This window comes from Schistocerca serialis, chromosome 1 (assembly GCF_023864345.2).
Source record: "Schistocerca serialis cubense isolate TAMUIC-IGC-003099 chromosome 1, iqSchSeri2.2, whole genome shotgun sequence".
NCBI lineage: Eukaryota > Metazoa > Arthropoda > Insecta > Orthoptera > Acrididae > Schistocerca > Schistocerca serialis.
This window is the reverse complement of record NC_064638.1, coordinates 562219044-562226188: the sequence shown is the minus strand read 5'-3', so window position 1 is coordinate 562226188 and position 7145 is coordinate 562219044.

The following is a 7145-nucleotide window of genomic DNA, read 5'->3' as shown; positions in this document are numbered from 1 at the left end:
TGACCAAATGGTCACGCAAAACGAAACAATTCCAGATCGACAATTGAATAGCACTGAGAATAGAAATGCTAATTTTGAATCGGATCCAATTATGGCATTTTTGCGGCAAAATTTCAAACAGTTTAATGAAAAATTTAATAAAATTGATGAAAATTTCAAACAACAGAACGAAAAACTTGACAAAAATGCCGAAGATCTCAAACAACTTCGTGAACAGTACAAACAGCGGAAGGAAATGATGAATAATTATTTCGAACAACTTAATGAAAGTTTTGACAACCATTACAAACAACTTAGCGAAACAATTAATGAAAGTTTCAAACTGACGAACGAAAAACAAGACAACCTTAACGAGCGGAGCAGACAAGTTAGTGAACAGAATACAGCTATTACCGTGCAATGTCGGGACAATAAAGAACAATTACGTGAGGATACTCAGGCTTGTGCTAATAACAGTAATGAAAAAGTTGGCACTGTTGCACAAGAATTAAATAGTACACGTGTAAGCACAACAGAATTACGTAAAGACGAAGTTAATGCAGTCACTGAACAATATTCAGCAAACTCAACACAGATACACGAAGTTAATGCCGTTACTGAACAATGCCGTAAAAACGCAGTACAGATACGCGACGAGTTTAATTTAGAGCCACTGGAAGTTTCACACACTCCGAATATGGAAGTTGACGAGAAATTAGCACGACAGATCAACCAAATTGGCGAAAATATTAAAGCAACAGAGTTAAAAACTATTTCAGTCACCAATACGTCACAGAATCCGCCACTTTGCGAACATTTGTCTGACTCACGCAGCGTGTATAATGTGAGCAATTTACAGCAACTACGCGACTTAAAATCCGAAAAGCCACGCGACTTAAAATCTGAAAAACTACGTAAGTTGAAGTACGAAATGACACAGACGAACAGATTCACACACAAACCTGAACGTGTTTTCAAATCCAATGACGAGAACGTAGATTACGAGCAATTTTTATCCGCCAGAAAATGTAAAGAATTTAATAATGACAGAACACAGGTACACACTTTGAGCTGTATACGACAATTTATTTTTGTGCTTTCGCCGCTATTGCCTATAATGCAGAAACTAGAATTAACATGGATACAACTATTTACTTTTGGAATTTTACCGCTATTGCGTGCAACGCAAAAGCTAAAATTTATTTGCAGTGCGTAATAGACCTCAGGGGATTCATTACGCTTTAATGAATATGTGCCGTAGCGAGCATAGGGCCCCGAGCTGTAGTAGTGCTGTTTCATCTTTAGTTTTCTGCACTGCTGCCTTCTCTTCTACTATCCTTTATATCTATCAAAACTGCTCTTTAACTATTGCTCTACCTAGAATTAAGAAAAATGACTAAAGAAAACCCGATGTGACAAATTTTTGCTGAAAGTGACAACATTCTTTAGGCACTCCAAAACCAGCGTAATTTTAATTACAGATAAAATCGTAATCATCAGTATGTATAAAATTTTGAGCAATCGGAACCACATTTTTGTAACAATAGATGTTTTTCACCACAATAGCATGAAAGTCAGCCGCTTAGCATATCTAACCAACAATGCAGTCTACAAGGTCAACCAAACTTTAATGTTTCGCCGCGTGCACGTATAGTCCCAGCTCCAACAAATAGTAACGCATGGCAGCAAAGAAATAACTACGTACAGATAACACACTATTTCAGTTCCTATCGTAATGCACCGTATAGGAATGACTATTACGACAGACGTAAAAACGACGAGCACAATTATCAGCGTACATATAATAACAGTCGGTCTCACCAACAGCAAAATTATTCACAAGAACATATTCTCATGAATGAACCCGACAGTAGATACCATCCAGAACGTAATACGTCTGGAAGAAGTAATAGAACGGTTCAAATAGTCGAAATGCCACAGAATCCTCCTAATAATAATAACACGTCAGATAGAATCTGACTAGATAATGTACAGGACGCATCTTGCAATAATACAAGCACTACCTTAGACACGCAAAATGTTGTTCACGAAAATGTAATTACTTTTGACGACATCAGAGACACTCTTTTACAGGAAAGACCAGTTATTCAGAAAACCATTTCACATCCTGTTATCGAAATTAAAATTGGTTCATCGAAATTTTCAGCAGTAATCGACTCCGGATCACCTATATCAGTAATTAATGAGGAGACTTTCAACGAGTGCAACAAAGAGAATACTTATCCGACGTTACCTTTAGGCAAAACAAAAGTGAAAGGAGCAGTATCGAGTAAAGGTGTAGACGTTAAATTACAGACGCATTTATCATTTTGTATTGGAGGTCATACTTTTCACTCTAATTTTTGTATTGTGCCTTTATTGACAACAGACGTTATTTTAGGTACGAATTTTCTGGTACAACACGACGCAGTCATTGATTTTCAGATTTCTTATTTAATGTTAAAGGATGAAAATGTACAACTTGGTTTAGAATTTCAGCACTCATTATCTGCGGAAGAACAAACAATCAACCGCACAGAGGTCATTTCCGCAACACGTGACATAGACTGTAATCCCACATTGTTAACGGATACGTACGTACACAACTATAATACTCCAGACGAAGCTGACTACGACGTAATGCAATTGATTTCTGATAAGGTTAAAAAGAGCAGTGCAACTACAGACGACGAACGAAAGCAATTACACAAAATTCTTTTACAGCAAGCTCCAGTTTTCGACAACATTCCTGGTACTATGTCCGGATTTATGTATGAATTTCAAGTCAAACCGCACGACACATTTAAAGCAAAGCATTATCCCATCCCATATATTCACAGAGAACAGGTTAAAAAGGAATTGCAGGATATGCTTGACCAAGGAATTATAGAACCAGCAGTTAGTCCGTACATAAACCCGCTGCATATTGTTAAGAAAAAAGATGGCTCACTTCGCCTTGTACTTGATTCACGTCACATTAATGACATTATTATTAATGAAACAGATCGGCCACAGACATTAGAGGAACTTTTACAGAAATTTCACGGTACAGCTATTTATTCTACACTAGATTTGAAATCGGGATTTTGGCAAATTCAACTTCATCCAAATTGCAGAAAATATACAGCTTTTCTCTGTTTCGGCGACTGTTATCAATTTTGCAAATTACCGTTCGGCTTAACTATTTCTTCTGCAGCTTTTATTCGCGGTTTGAACACAATACTTCCGACAGAACTTAGAGACAGAATCACGACGTATGTAGACGACATTCTTATCGCAGAAGCTAACTGGTCTGAACACAATCTGATTCTTGAACAACTGTTGCAAACTTTTCATGCACAAGGACTTACAGTTAATCTTAGTAAGTCGCACTTTGGCAAAACTTCCATAAAATTTCTTGGACACGTAATTTCAGCAGAAGGCATTGCACCTGATCCGGAAAAACTTCAATCTCTACGTGACATTACTGTTCCTACGACAAAAAAGCAACTACGCAGTTTTTTTAGGCTTAATTAACTTTTTTCGTAAATTTATTCACCATTCTGCTTTAGACACGCCTAGACTATGCCAATTAACAGGTAAAAACAGTATTTGGTCTTGGGATAAGCAAGCACACTCTGAATTCATGAACCTGAAACATGCTTTGTTGAATGCACCACTTTTATCGCACCCAGATCTTACTAGAAATTTTTCCATTGCCACCGACAGTTCCAACACCGCTTTAGGCGTACACATTTTCCAGGATATAGAAGAAGATGGTTCTACAGTAATTAAAAACATCGCATTTGCAAGCCGCATTCTGTCACCTGCTGAGCGAAATTACTCCGTTACAGAACTTGAAACATTATGTGTTGTATGGGCTTTTACGAGATTTCGGCACTTTCTTTATGGCAGACATACCACCGTTTACACAGACCACAGAGCGATACAATTTTTACTCTCGGCTAAATTTACTCACGACAGGTTAAGTAGATGGAAACTTTATTTACAGGAATTTAATTTTACAATTGTTCACATTCCCGGCACACAAAATGTTATAGCAGACGCACTATCGCGTTCTCTCGGCAACGATCAGCAAGACGTAGCAACCAACTTCTGCAAAGCAAATTTCAGTGTCATGTACATTCAACAAGTAGCATTTGAAAATTTTATTTCGTCGTCATTACAGGACATAGCAAAGGAGCAAAATAAAGACAATGTGTGGAAAGAAATTAAACACCTTTGGCAAGATAGAAAAAATGTTACGATTAGGAACCACTACACTGTACGCAATGACATTCTGTTTCGCCGCTCTCATCCTGACAGCAACAATTGGTTATTATGCATTCCTGACGAACTGGTTAACAAATTAATTTGGTACACTCATTTAAGCTACGCACATTACGGAGCACGAAAATGTTTTCTTATACTGAGACAGAACTGTTATTTTACCAACATGGAGAAACGTATACGACGAGTTTTAGCGTCTTGTAAAATTTGCCAGAAAGCTAAATCAGACACCACTTCACATATTCCTCCATTATATCCCATTATACCTGTTAAATTAAGACATATGGCCGCTGTAGATATTTTTGGTCCGATTCCCAGAACTAACAGAGGTTTTTGCTACATATTTGTCGCTGTTGAGCTTACTTCAAAATTTGTTACTTTCACTCCATTACGCAAAGCTACTGCTAAAACTGTTTCGAAAGCATTTGTAAAACATTTTCTATCTCATGTAGGGCATGTAATGAAAGTAATTTCTGACAATGGATCTCAATTTCGTAGTAGCGTATGGACACGCATGTTACGAGCCAGAAACATTTCTCCGATCTATATATCCAAGTACCACGCTTCTTCGAACCCTTGTGAAAGATTAATGAAAGAAATTGGTAAACTGTGCCGAATATACTGCCACAAAAGACATATTGATTGGGACACACACATATTCTCATTCCAAGATGTAATTAATTCCATACCAAATGAATCCACTATGCTATCTCCGTCTGTTATACTGAAAAATGCTGAACCACCTAACAAAATTAAAGAATTAATAACATTTCCTACATCTCGTCGTTTACGACACCACGAAATAATTGACATTGCGCTGAACAACATCAAACGTGCCGCAGAGCGCCGGAGAAGACAGCAAAAACAGGTTTGTACACGCCGCGACTTTCACGTTGGACAGAAGATATTAGTACGTACACACTATTTATCCAGCAAATTAAAAGGTAAGTGCAGTAAATTTGAACTTCTATACGCAGGTCCATATCGGATTCGCAGCATCCCTCACCCCAATGTTGTACACGTCGAAACTTTGAGAACCAGAAAATCGAAAGGCAATCACCATATCTCAAACATTAAACCGTTTATTGAGTGAAACCACTGTATGATTCAACACACTATGATGCCATTTACTAATGCAATTATTTCACGTGACTAATTACTGATGATTATCGTATTTTTTCTTGGCAAGTGCCCGGCAAGGTAAGGTTAGCAGGTCGCTTTTCTTGTCGTTACACATCAGACCGTGCACATTTTCCACTTTTTTTGTGTGTATGATTGTACTCCAGTTTTGTTTGTATGCACTATGAAATAATTAAGATATAACACACACCAGTCGACTTTGACATTTTTTTTTTGCCTTATGACATCTCAACATCGTGACTGTTTCACTTTTTTTTTTTTTTTGCTGCTGCATTGTATTATTCTGCGTACATTTTTGCATCTGAACACTGTCAACGTCTTTAACATATTACGTTTTCTGTCATGTTATGCTGTATGGTTAATTGTGTCACCATAAACCAGTCATTATTTAGTGGGTATATGATTTAAATGCAAGACATTAATCTCTGTTCATCAATTTCAGAAAGAAATGATGTATGTAAGAAATAAATTCAACAGAAATGGGAATTTCACCTACGGAATAAACGAAAGAAGATGCAATAACTTTATGAGGAAGAGTAAATGGATCAGGATTAACAAACATTAACAAGACTATACTATACTCATCACAGAATAGCAGTCTTAACTAATTTTTTCTTTCAGAATACAAGGTGATTGATGCAGGCTGTCAGACTGAACTACACATCTTAGTTTTAGTGATGAAATATGCTAGAGATAAGGAATAGTTGTATAATGAGTAATGAAGTGATTTTGCAGATGATAATGAATACTGATGAATAATGATGAAGGAAATGGTATTATGAATAATGAAGTTTTTCTTTACAGGTGATGATGATAATGAAGTTATGATAATATGGATAATGAAGTGATGGATAATGAAGTTTTTTCTTTACAGATGAGGATAATGTTGAAGTTATGTATTTATGCTATGTAGTTATTTAAGTATTTGTTGCAGTTTGCTTTGACAGCAGGTGTTACATTGCATAGTAGGATGACGGAAAGTTTTGGAAAGGACAGCTATAGAACACATTTTTATACACATTTCACTACCTGTTAATTCGAAGTTCACTACTTTTCAGCATAGTGTGCGTTTCTTCTTTCAGGTCAATAATCCGTTTTTGTATTTTTTTCCAGGAGAAGCTTTTCATGATACTTACTAAACCTGTTAGTTATTATACCTGTTCTAGTACTTGCATTTTTTACCCATTTGTGTTTATCACTTATAAATGTGATCACATACACTGCCTTGTTACATAATCTTGCTACAGCTGACTCATGACGAATGACGTTACCTATCCTCATTTGCAGCAATAGGTCAAAAGCAAAAAGTGTTATGCCTCAGCAATTAATTATCGATCCCAACGCAATGCATTGCTAACAAAAAAAAAAAAAAAAAAAAAAAAAAAAAGAAAAAAAAAAAAAAGTATTACCAGTCCCAAATAGTGATACTAGTTTATGATAATTCTGAATAATACTGATCAACTCTGAATAGCATGTCACTTGAGTAATGACCTCTTAATGAGACTATATTCAAAATAATGCTTTGTCACTAGCTAATAACTGCCACTGTTTATTGTAATGATACTACTTATAATGCCTGTGATTATTAATGATTTGACTGTAATTAACTGATTTTTAATAATGACTTCGTAATAATCTGAATAATACTGAATGATGATTCTATTCAATACTTGCTGGCCACTGAGTGCCAATAATTAATGTCACTTGAAGAATTGTTATTAATTATGCCATTAATTAGCCCTTTTTTTTCCCATGTT